The sequence below is a fragment of the Scyliorhinus torazame genome, chromosome 24 (genome assembly GCF_047496885.1).
Source record: "Scyliorhinus torazame isolate Kashiwa2021f chromosome 24, sScyTor2.1, whole genome shotgun sequence".
In the NCBI taxonomy this organism is placed as follows: Eukaryota; Metazoa; Chordata; class Chondrichthyes; order Carcharhiniformes; family Scyliorhinidae; genus Scyliorhinus; species Scyliorhinus torazame.
The window spans coordinates 42121643-42134873 of NC_092730.1; the positions used below are offsets into that span (position 1 = coordinate 42121643).

The following is a 13231-nucleotide window of genomic DNA, read 5'->3' on the forward strand; positions in this document are numbered from 1 at the left end:
TGTCTGTGTCACACGGCTCCCGCTCAGCCAGGAGATGGCACCAGTCCACAATAAATGTATTTATGCAATATATTTATGATGTTCTGTGTGTCATTACATTGGACTCTTACTCTGGTCTGAGACATTACCTTGTCCTTGTGCCCTGATGCTGCCCTTTTCTTCCTGTTTCAGTAATAACTTTTTACTGGTATTAATTATGTAACTTACTTAGTGATTAATTTATTCAGCCACTAGGAGTGTTTTAAGCTCATTTTGTAAACGGAACTTTGCTTGGCTCGTTTTTTTGTTCCGTTTAACCCACCTATTTACTATTGTTGCAGACTGAGAACTTAGTTATTAATGTTGAAGATTGTCGTTTATTTAAACTAAGTTTCCACTCAAAACAAATTGATGCTGGTTATTACATAAGGAACCCATGGATGATGAAAACAATTGGTGAATTTTATTTGAGGAGTGTCCACTCCTTTTCTGTCCTGACCTGCGGTATCTAATTAAATAATTCACCACTGTGATGGGCAGGAACTGAATCTGGGTCAAATGCGGGACAGTCACCACTATACCATCACCTGTCCCTGGGCAATGTTGCCCCCTCTGTATTTATAGAACGAATACACAAACAATGAAGCGGGTGAATGTATTAAATCAGGGGTTCGATATTCTTGTAACCAATATGGCTGCAATGGGAATCTTTCATATTCCGATAGATCGGGTAGAGCTGGGTAGCTCAGTCAGAAATCAGATATCTGGGGATTTCAAGATGATTACTACAATGATAATATTTAACCATGTTAATGTTCTTTTGCTCCAATTGAAATGTGTTACGAATACAGCGTTACCGTGTTCTACAACTCGCGTTCAACCAGGAGATGGCAGCAGTGCGCAATAGTTTGGATATCCTGTTTGTGTCCACAGATCTCGACAGGAATGGAGCAGCTGCTGCACGGGCAGCTGGACAAGCAAGAGGCACAGATATTAACCAACTGCATCCGCTCCAAATAGATTCCCCAAATTATTGAACAAAACAAAAACAAGCACAAATCATATTTTAAGAAAGTATGACAGTGTCTCTGAAAACAATATACCAACACCTCATAAATAATCGGTTTGCCTAAACTAATTCAAGATCAACCGTTTCAATAACAGCCTTAATTCCTTGCCAGTTCTCAGACAGGCGCTGACTGGTTAGAAGATTGCATCACTTTTCAAGGTCCTGCTCAATAAAATCAATCACAGGCCCATGATCTGCTTTCCTCCTGTTCTCAGACACATCCACTTTGTACAAGGGCGCACTAACAGGTTTTCAGAGTAAGAGTCAGACTGCAGTCACCTCGTTCTCTCTCGATCCCTTTATCTCAGAGAAACTCACAACAAGGAATGGGACTTCTCACAGAGCCAAGAATGGAATAGGTTGTCGATTCTTCCACTGATTCAGGACCGTCCATCACCAGGACGTGTTGGTCCAAAAGAGTTGGAATGAGATGGGGCTGAGTTTCGCTGTGTATCCAATCAGTCCCCGGAGAAGCACAAAAACAATGAGTGAGGGAGAGAGAAAGAAACAAAGAAACAGATAGAGAGACAAAGGAAAGAGAACAAGAAAATATTTTTTTAAAATGTTCCATTTCTGCCTCGATCTTTTTACCCAGAAATACATTCAGCTGAATGAAACCGAACCACGTTTCCATTCGCTGCCGTTGCTGCTTCTCCTTCCGAACGTTGCAGGAAATGTTATTATTTACTGATTGCTGTTTTGGGTGTGAGTTCCTTATTCATCTGAATATTTCGTTCAGTCCCCCCCCCCGCCCCCCAAAAAAATGCTAATAACTGACTGAACTTGATTAACGTTCAAACATCTTATTTACAAACCATCGGAAAACGTATTAATTTTCGAGTCAGCGGCTTGTGCGGGGAGTTGAACAAACATTTCGAAACACAGTCGCTGCGAGCAGGATTCGAACCTGCGCGGGGAAACGCCATTGGATTTCAAGTCCAACGCCTTAACCACTCGGCCATCGCAGCTGCGTTCAATGCGTCATTCATTAGTTATTTGGTCGATGAAATACATTCTAAAACCAGCCTGGAATCACTCCAGGAAGTTATTCCATTCAAGCGACCAATAGTCGGCCGGTGCAGACACGGTGGGCCGAATGGCCTCCTTCTGCACTGTATAATCTATGATTAATCTAGGAAAAAGGTTCGGCACAACATCGTGGGCCGAAGGGCCTGTTCTGTGCTGTATTTTTCTATGTTCTAATAGTATTTATGTGAGGAGGGGTTGAAACTTCGTGGAAAATGGCCATTGGATTTGGAGAGAAGCCTTGAGAGACTCGAAAATCTCAACTCCCTAGACGCACAATTCCACTGATTTAATAGTTTGTGTAACAACATCAGTTACATTGGAAATATATTAGAAATTCAAATGGAACAGGACCACACTTCCCAGTCTGGAAGAAAATAAAAATGATGGAATCTAGAAATCACGGCACAGAAGGAGACCTGTACAGGCCGAATGGTCACGTGATGACCTGATGAGGCAACTAACATGATCACGTGTCTGGATTCGAGCAGTTCTCCCCGGATCGCGGTCAGAGCACAAGCCAGGAGGGGCTGCTCAATTATTAATTTAATTATTTTTTATTACAAGACCTTGGTCGCCAGTCATTGAGAGACCAGCATTTCTACATGGTGTCAGGAGTGGGCAGTATGGCAGAAGGACTCCACCGCATCAACCTCCTTGTACCATCGAATCGTAAAATCTCCAGCGCAGAAGGAGGCCATTCGACCCAACGAGTCAACACTGACCCTCCGAATGAGCACCTCCGCTACTCTGCAAGAAGAGGTTTAATAGATAGTGCAGCACCATCCCGGCTAGCTCAGTCGGTAGAACATGGTACTCTTAATTTCAGGGTCGTGGGTTCGAGCCCCATGTTGGGCGTTTCCATATTAGTATCTCAAAATATTCATGCTGAATTAACAGTCTTCATAACAAAAACACAAGGTTATGTCGCTTGACTGGGAATCCAGTGGTGTGAACTAACCCTTGGTGATAAGATTGAATAAATCTGGAATTGAAATTTCGTCTCTGTCATGGCGCAGAAAGGTTCTGCTTCAGACGGATCGATTTACACAACAGGGAATGATTTGACTCAACCAAAGAACAAAGGAATGTACAGCACAGGAACAGGCCCTTCGGCCCTCTAAACCCGTGCCGACCATGCTGCCCGGCTAAACAACAATCTTCTACACTTCTTGGGTCCGTATCCCTCTATTCCCATCCTATTCATGTATTTGTCAAGATGCCCCTTAAATGTCACTATCGTCCCTGCTTCCACCACCTCCTCCGGGAGCGAGTACCAGGCACCCACTACCCTCTGCGTAAAAAACTTGCCTCGTACATCTACTCTAAACCTTGCCCCTCTCACCTTAAACCTAGTAATTGACCCCTCTACACTGGGGAAAAGCCTCTGACTATCCATTCTGTCTGTGCCCCTCATAATTTTATAGACCTCTATCAGGTCTCCCCTCAACCTCCTTCGTTCCAGTGAGAACAAACCGAGTTTATTCAACCGCTCCTCATAGCTAATGCCCTCCATACCAGGCAACATTCTGGTAAATCTCTTCTGCACCCTCACTAAAGCCTCCACATCCTTCTGGTAGTGTGGCGACCAGAATTGAACACTATACTCCAAGTGTGGCCTAACTAACGTTCTATACAGCTGCAACATGACTTGCCAATTCTTATACTCAATGCCCCGGCCAATGAAGGAAAGCATGCCGTATGCCTTCTTGACTACCTTCTCCACCTGTGTTGCCCCTTTCAATGACCTGTAGACCTGTACTCCTAGATCTCTTTGACTTTCAATACTCTTGAGGGTTCTACCATTCACTGTATATTCCCCACCTGCATTAGACCTTCCAAAATGCATTACCTCACATTTGTCCGGATTAAACTCCATCTGCCATCTCTCCGTCCAAGTCTCCAAACAATCTAAATCCTGCTGTATCCTCTGACAGTCCTCATCGCTATCCGCAATTCCACCAACCTTTGTGTCGTCTGCAAACTTACTAAACAGACCAGTTACATTTTCCTCCAAATCATTTATATATACTACAAAGAGCAAAGGTCCCAGCACTGATCCCTGTGGAACACCACTGGTCACAGCCCTCCAATTAGTGCAGTGCAGTGCAGATCTGTCACCGGCAGAGTCATTGTTCCACGACAGAGAGAACAGTCACACAGCAGAGAGCTCAGTTACACAGCTGAGAGCTCAGTTACACATCAGAGAGCACGGTTACACAGCAGGATATACATTTACAAACAGGGCCTCTCTGTGTGCAGCAGAAAACACATTGTCCTAAATACCCAATTTCTCCATCTCAGTATCTTGCTGGTTTGCACTGCACCTTTTCTGTGTGTCACTGTGTGTGCCCTGATAGTCTCTTTCTGTGTGACTTTCTCTATCTGTTACAGCCATGCTGATGTTACGTATTCATCTCACGTTTCCCAAACAAGAATTGTGATTGATAAATACAGAAAGATTTCCTCGCTGACATTCAGTACCAATGTCTGATAGAGACTGAATCCCACCCTCACATACAGTACCAGACATTGACTGAGAGGGAAACCGAGAATGGGAGGCAGTGTCATACTGGACTCGGAACTGTAACTTTCTCTCTCCACAGATGTTGCCAGACCAGCCGAGTATTCCAACATATTCCAATTCTCTTTCAGGATTTTATGAAGAATCTGCATTATGAAGAATGTGCTCGACGCTTCTATTTATAAAGATTGGTCCCGTGTGTCTATTGTTCTGTTCGCAGTGGAGGCCAACAAACCAGAAAGAACCAAATTGACCCAATGACGCCGATAAGAAAAGCAAGGGACAAAAAAGAGTTTATTTGGATTTTACTTTAACAACCAAACCAAATTCAACAGGAATTAAGAAGCCCATTCAGTTAATAAAATAAGCTTCGGTTGGGAAGTAATGGTAAGATTGTTTCAGCGGGACGTTGATCAGAAGGTGGCTCGTTTGTCTAAGGGTATGATTCTCGCTTTGGCGATTCTCACGTAGGCAATTCTGCTGCGATAAAATGCCAGAGGTCCCGGGTTCCAAGCCCGGACGAACCCTGCAAAGCACTTTTTAACATCTGTGCGATCGATATGGTGCCATTGACTGAACGCGGGAGCAGTTTTGAGGAAAAGTAGGGAGGGACGTGTTTGGCGCTTAACCGCTCCTTGACACCTGTTCTTCGGCTGCCCACAGTACAGTCGAGGTGACTCAGTTGACCTCTTCCAGAATCCTCCTCTGCCGCCTCCACTGAATGAAGTTCCTCCTGTTTGTCCACTGGAGGCGTTCTTCATTGAGTTCGGAATTTGGTGCATTTGCGTGCTATAGTGAGAGTTTCGTGACTGAGGGTGTACAAGGGTTAATTTTGATCTAAAGTCTAGTCTTTCTTTTATTTAGTTAATTAACTTAAAAGTTCCTGTTTGGTTGAGAAGGTGAATTTTCAACAAGCTTTAAACAAAGGTTCTACTTGTACGTACTTGCAGCTGGAGCTTATTGATTAGCTAATTGGATTAGGCCAGTCTCCAGAGGCTAGAATCACAGTATAAAAGTGATCCAGCTACAGTGCACACTTTGTTTCCTCTGAGTGATGAATTTGGTGCATTTGACTGCTACAGTGAGTGTTTGGTGACTGAGGGAGTTAGGTGAGGATTTAGTAAGGTGCTCCTTTAACTTCATTTCAGCAAAGAGCGAGAACGGAACCAGGAGTTTAAAGAGTGTGCAGCTGACTGGGAGCAGAGTCAGAGGCCGGAAGTCCAGTTGATCCACAGGGCAGCTATAATCTGTAAGGCAAGAAGGGTTGGAGGCTAGGGCAGTTACATGCTCATCCTGTAGGATGTGGGTGGTGAGGGATACCACCGGTGTCCACGCTGACTGTACCTGAGGGAAGTGCACCCAACTTCAGCTCCTCAGAGACCGTGTTAGGGAACTGGAGCTGGAGCTGGATGAACTTCGGATCATCCACGAGGCAGAGGGGGTTATAGAGAATAGTTACAGGGAGGTAAGCACACCCAAGGTACAGGACAAGAGTAGCTGGATTACAGTCAGGGGAATGGAAACAAACAGGCAGACAGTGCAAGGATCCCTCGTGGCCGTTCCTCTTCAAAACAAGTATACCGTTTTGGATGCTGTTGGGGGGGGGGGGGTGACCTACCGGGGGAAGGCCTTAGCGGCCAGCTCTCTGGCACTGAGTCTGGGTCTGGGGCTCAGAAGGGAAGGGGGAGAAGAGAAAAGCAATCGTAATAGGAGATTCAATGGTTAAGGGAATAGATAGGAGATTCTGTGGTCGCGAGCGAGACTCGCAGAAGGTATGTAGCCTTCCGGGTGCCTGTGCCAGGGATGTCTCGTATCGTGTCTTCAGGATCCTTAAGGGGGAGAGTGAGCAGCCAGAAGTCGTGATGCACATTGCTATCAACGAGGTAGGTAGGAAAAAGGGTGTGGAGGTAATAAACGGAGTTAGGCTGGAAGTTAAAAGCCAGAACAGACAGAGTTGTCATCTCTGGTTTGTTGCCGGTGCCACGTGATAGCGAGGCTAGGAATAGGGAGAGAGTGCAGTTAAACACGTGGCTGCAGGAATGGTGTAGGAGGGAGGGCTTCAGGTATTTGGATAATAGGAGTGCATTCTGGGGGAGGTGGGACCTGTACAAGCAGGATGGGTTGCATCTGAACCAGAGGGGCACCAATATCCTGGGAGGGAGGTTTTCTGGTAATCCTCGGGATGGTATAAACTAATTTGGCAGGGGAATGGGAACCGGATTTGTAGTCCAGCAACTAAGGTAGCCGATATTCAGGACGTCAAAGCGTGTAATGAGGCAGTGGGGAAGGTAACACTGACAAAGGAGAGTACTTTCAGGCACGGAGATGGGTTGAAGTGTGTATACCTCAACGCAAGAAGCATCAGGAGTAAGGTGGGTGAACTTAAGGCATGGATCGGTACTTGGGACTACGATGTGGTGGCCATCACAGAAACCTGGATAGAAGAGGGGCAGAAATGGTTGTTGGAGGTCCCTGGTTATAGATGTTTCAATACGATTAGGGAGGGTGGTAAAAGAGGTGGGGGGGGGTGGCATTGCTATTTAGAGATAGTATAACAGCTGCAGACAGACAGTTCGAGGAGGATCTGCCTACTGAGGTAGTATGGGTTGAAGTCAGAAATAGGAAAGGAGCGGTCACCTTGTTGGGAGTTTTCTGTGGGCCCAAATATTAGCAGAGATGTGGAGGAACAGATTGGGAAACAGATTTTGGAAAGGTGCAGATATCACAGGATAGTAGTCATGGGTGACTTCAACTTCCCAAACATTGAGTGGAAAGTCTTTACAAAGAACAAAGAGCAAAGAAAATTACAGCACAGGAACAGGCCCTTCGGCCCTCCCAGCCTGCGCCGATCCAGATCCTTCATCAAACCCTGTCGCCTATTTTCCAAGGATCTACTTCCCTCTGTTCCCCGCCCATTCATATATCTGTCTAGATGCATCTTAAATGACGCTATCGTGCCCGCCTCTACCAGCTCCGCTGGCAAAGCGTTCCAAACACCCACCACCCTCTGCGTAAAATACTTTCCACGCACACCTCCCTTAAACTTTCCACCTCTCACCTTGAAATCGTGACCCCTTGTAATTGACACCCCCACTCTTGGAAAAAGCTTGTTGCTATCCACCCTGTATATACCTCTCATAATTTTGTAGACCTCAATCAGGTCCCCCTTCAACCTCCGTCTTTCCAATGAAAACAATCCTAATCTACTCAACCTTCCTTCATAGCTAGCACCCTCCATACCAGGCAACATCCTGGTGAGCCTCCTCTGCACCCTCTCTAAATCATCCACATCCTTCTGGTAATGTGGCGACCAGAACTGCACGCAGTATTCCAACTGTGGCCTAACCAAAGTTCTAGACAACTGTAACATGACCTGCCGACACTTGTACTCAATACCCCGTCCGATGAAGGCAAGCATGCTGTATGCTTTTTTGACCACTCTATCGACCTGCGTTGCCACCTTCAGGGTACAATGGACCTGAACTCCCAGATTTGTCTGTACATCAATTTCCCCAGGACTCTTCCATTGACCGTAAAGTCTGCTCTTGAATTAGATCTTCCAAAATGCATCACCTCGCATTTGCCTGGATTGAACTCCATCTGCCATGTCTCTGCCCAACTCTCCAATCTATTTATATTTTCCTGTATTCTCTGACAGTCCTCCACGCTATCTGCAACTCCACCAATCTTAATATCATCTGCAAACTTGCCAATCAAACCACCTATTCCTTCGTCCAGATCATTTATGTATATCACAAACAACAGTGCTCCGAACACGGATCCCTGTGGAACACCACTAGTCACCTTGCTCCGTTTTGAGACACTCCCTTCCACCACTACTCTCTGTCTCCTGTTGCCCAGCCAGTTCTTTATCCATCTAGCTAGTACACCCTGAACCCCATACGACTTCACTTTTTCCATCAACCTGCCATGGGAAACTTTATCAAACGCCTTACTGAAGTCCATGTATATGACATCTACAGCCCTTCCCTCATCAATTAACGTTGTCACTTCCTAAAATAATTCGATTAGGTTTCTAAGTTATGACCTTCCCTGCACAAAACCATGCTGCCTATCACTGATAAGTCTATTTTCTTCCAAATGTGAATAGATCCTATCACGCAGTATCTTCTCCAACAGTTTGCCTACCACTGACGTCAAGCTCACAAGTCTATAATTCCCACGATTATCTCTGCTTCCCTGCTTAAACAAAAGGACAACATCAGCAATCCTCTAGTCCTCCGGGACCTCACCAGTGCTCAAGGATGCTGCAAAGATATCTGTTAAGGCCCCAGCTATTTCTTCCCTCGCTTCCCTCAGTAACCTGGGATAGATCCCATTCGGACCTGGGGACTTGTCCACCTTAATGCCTTTTAGAATACCCAAACTTCCCCCTTCCTTATGCCGACTTGACCTAGAGTATTTAAACATCCATCCTTAGCCTCAACATCCGTCATGTCTCTCTCCTTGGTGAATACAGATGCAAAGTACTCATTAAGAATCTCACCGATTTCCTCTGACTCCACGCATAAATTCCTTCTTTTGTCTTTGAGTGGGCCAATCCTTTCTCTAGTTACCCTCTTGCTCCTTTCTACGAATAAAAGGCTTTGGGATTTTCCTTAACCCTGTTAGCCAAAGATATGTCATGACCCCTTTTAGAACTCTTTATTGCGCGTTTGAGATGTGTCCTACTTTCCCGATATTCCTCCAAAGCTTCATCAGATTTAAGTCGCCTAGATCTTATGTATGCTTTCTTTTTCATCTTCGCAAGTCTCACAATTCCACCCGTCATCCATGGTTCCCTAATCTTGCCATTTCTATCCCTCAATTTCACAGGGACATGTCGGTCCTGCACTCGAATCAACCTTTCCTTAAAAGACTCCCACATTTCAAATGTGGATTTACCCTGAAAGAGCTGCTCCCAATCCACATTCCCTAGTTCCTTCCGAATTTTGTTATACGTGGCCTTTCCCCAATTTAGCACTCTTTCTTTAGGACCACTCTCGTCTTTGTCCATGAGTAATCAAATAGTTTGGATGGGGTGGTGTTTGTGCAGTGTGTCCAGGAAGCTTTTCCAACACAGTATGTAGATTGTCCGACCAGTGGGGAGGACATATTGGATTTGGTACTTGGTAATGAACCAAGGCAAGCGATAGATTTGTTAGTGGGGGAGCATTTTGGAGATAGTGACCACAATTCTGTGACTTTCACTTTAGTAATGGAGAGGGATAGGTGCGTGCAACAGGGCAAGGTTTACAATTGGGGGAAGGGTAAATACGATGTTGTCAGGCAAGCATTGAAGTGCATAAGTTGGGAACATAGGCTGTCAGGGAAGGCCACAAGTGAAATGTGAAACTTGTTCAAGGAACAGGTACTACGTGTCCTTGATATGTATGTCCCTGTCAGGCAGGGAAGAGGTGGTCGAGTGAGGGAACCATGGTTGACAAGAGAGGTTGAATGTCTTGTTAAGAGGAAGAAGGAGACATCTGTAAGGCTGAGGAAACAAGTTTCAGTCAGGGCGCTGGAGGGATACAAGATAACCAGGAGGGAACTGAAGAAAGGAATTCGGAGAGCTAAGAGAGGGCATGAAAAATCTTTGGCGGGTAGGATCCAGGAAAATCCCAAGGCCTTTTACACATATGTGAGAAATATGAGAATGACTAGAGCGAGGGTAGGTCCGATCAAGGACAGTAGCGGGAGATTGTGTATTGAGCCTGAAGAGATAGGAGAGGTCTTGAACGAGTACTTTTCTTCAGTATTTACAAATGAGAGGGGCCATATTGTTGGAGAGGATAGTGTGAAACAGTAAGCTCGAGGAAATACTTGTTAGGAAGGAAGATGTGTTGGGCATTTTGTAAAAGTTGTGGATAGACAAGTCCTCCGGGCCTGACGGAATATATACAAGAATTCTATGGGAAGCAAGAGATGAAATTGCAGAGCCGTCGGCAATGATCGTTTCGTCCTTACTGTCAGCAGGGGTGGTACCAGGGGATTGGGGAGTGGCGAATGTCGTTCCCCTGTTCAAAAAAGGGAATAGGGATAACCCTGGAAATTACAGTCCAGTTAGTCTTACTTCGGTGGTAGGCAAAGTAATGGACAGGGCACTGAGCGATAGGATTTCTGAGTATCTAGAAAGACACTGCTTGATTAGGGATAGTCAGCACGGATTTGTGAGAGGTAGGTCTTGCCTAACAAGTCTTATTGAATTCTTTGAGGAGGTGATCAAGCATGTGGATGAAGGTAAAGAAGTGGATGTAGTGTACATGGATTTTACTAAGGCATTTGATAATGATCCCCATGGTAGGCTTATGCAGAAAGTAAGGAGGCATGGGATAGTGGGAAATTTGGCCTGTTAGATAACGAACTGGCTAACCGATAGAAGTCAGAGAGTGGTGATGGATAGCAAATATTCAGACTGGATCCCAGTTACCAGTGGCGTACCGCAGGGATCAGTTCTGGGTCCTCTGCTATTTGTGATTTTCATTAATGACTTGGATGAGGGAATTGAAGGGTGGGTCAGTAAATGTGCAGACGATACGAAGATTGGTGGAGCTGTGGATAGTGAGGAGGGCTATGGTCGGCTGCAAAGAGACAGATAGGATGCAGAGCTGGGCTGAGAAGTGGCAGATGGAGTTTAATCCTGAAAACTGTGAGGTTGTCCATTTTGGAAGGACAAATATGAATGCGGAATAATGGGTTAACGGTAGGGTTCTTGGCAATGTGGAGGAGCAGAGAGATCTTGGGGACTATGTTCATAGATGTTTGAAAGTTGCCACTCAAGTGGATAGAGCTGTGGAGAAGGCCAATGGTGTGCTAGCGTTCATTAACAGAGGGGTTGCATTTAAGAGCCGTGTGGTGATGATGCAGCTGTACAAAACAATGGTAAGGCCACATTTGGAGCACTCGGATACAGGACTCAGGCTGGGGTTCAAAAGGAGGAAACGCATGTCTTGTTTGAAATGAAACGACGATGAAGATTGAATTTTAGTCGATTTGTGCACGGAGCTTAGTTTTGACGACGACGCATTAGGATGGCCAGACGGTCTAAGATGCTGCGTTCAGCTCGCTGTCTCTTTTGGAGACGTGGGCTAGAATCTCTCTCCTGATATTCACTTTTCCTCCACGAGATTTAATTTCTCCAGCCAGATTTTCAACCTCAGGAAGATCATTGGACAAGCGTTGGCCTGAGGTCATGGGAGTCCTGCTTAAATGCGCACAGCAAGACCCCACAGGCAAAATCCAAGTTAATGGCTCGATAATCAGCTTCAGTGACTCTGGTTGAGGAATTCATATTGATCCCAGGACCCTTGGTAAAATTCGTCTTCTTAACTTATAAATAGTGTGGCTGGTTGGCTTGTTCACATGCCGAGAGGGGAAGTTGGGAACTCGGTTTCTATTGTGATTTATTGCTCGATAAACCTTATTTCCTGATTGTCCCACGGTGAGGTATTACTGGATATCGTTATATATCTATATTGCCCCTCTGTGGTGTACTACTGGATGACGTTTCCCGTGCAGCTTTGACAAATTGTCACGTGGACTAGAAACGTTAGCTCTTTTCTCTCGCTGCAGATGCTGTCAGACATGCTGAGACTTTAAAACATTTTCTCCGTGGTTCCCTCTGTGTGAGCTTTACAATGTTGTAATGTGTCATGCTGTCTTCTTCATTCCTGGGACTAATGTCGGGATGAGACTGCAAGAAACATTCTGATAGGTATTTGCTTCAAAGGAAACAGGAACGTACGTTACGTTTACTTTTGGTGAGAGGGAGAATGTAAATAGCAGAGAACAGCCTCGAATCCTCGACCTCAGGCTAATAACCCAGCACGCTTCCGCTGCGGCACTCTGCTCCTTAAACCAGGAGACACAACATTACTGCCCTGCGGTAGCCAGACAACTATTCATTTCCTCATTTATTCTTTCAACAAGAACACACTTTTGAGCACACTGATTCTGGTCAGCATATTCCAGTTAATTTACCTTCGTGCTCAATGGTTGTTCTGTGAAGGTGATGTGATTTCTTCTGTGACGTTGTTCTGATGGGAAAGCGGGAGTGACTGGAATCACCTTCATAGAATGAAGTTCGGGAAGAAAGTTTCACCTCTTTGGGAACGTTGTTCACGTTGTTACTGATTTCTTCAAACTTTGCCTCAAGACCGACGCCGAAGAGCGTCAACCGCGAGCAGAGTGGCGCAGCGGAAGCGCGCTGGGCCCATAACCCAGCGGTCGATGGATCGAAACCATCCTCTGCTATTTATATTCTCACTCACACCAAACGCAAACATGTGGCGATTTGTCAGCAGCACATCTGCCTTTTTCTTTATTAGTATCAAAATGGTGCTTTCAGTCCGATCCGCTCTTTGACACCTGTTCTTCAGCTACCCACAGTATAGTCGAGGTGACTAATTTGCCTTCTCCCAGAACACTCTTCTGGCGCGTCTACTGGATGAACGTTCACCTGTTTGGACACTGGTTGGATTCTTCGGTTACTTTTCTGTGAAAGCAGCACCGGAAACAGTTGTGGAAAGAGATTGCCGCCGCCAGAATGCAACTCTCCAATTGGATGCTTCACATCGTTCAGATCTTAGTCTCTCAACATCTTCGTGTGAGGAACAGGTAGAGCGGAGATTCGG

At 45.5% G+C, this 13231-nt stretch overlaps 2 non-coding genes across 2 annotated transcripts; one reads left to right on the forward strand and one right to left on the reverse strand.

The window, feature by feature from the left end:
- Window positions 1–1934: 1934 nt before the first annotated feature.
- trnas-uga (transfer RNA serine (anticodon UGA)) lies at window positions 1935–2016 on the reverse strand. Its single transcript has one exon. It is a non-coding gene; the product is annotated as a tRNA-Ser (tRNA).
- A 10763-nt stretch (window positions 2017–12779) lies between these two features.
- trnam-cau (transfer RNA methionine (anticodon CAU)) lies at window positions 12780–12851 on the forward strand. Its single transcript has one exon. It is a non-coding gene; the product is annotated as a tRNA-Met (tRNA).
- Window positions 12852–13231: the final 380 nt, after the last annotated feature.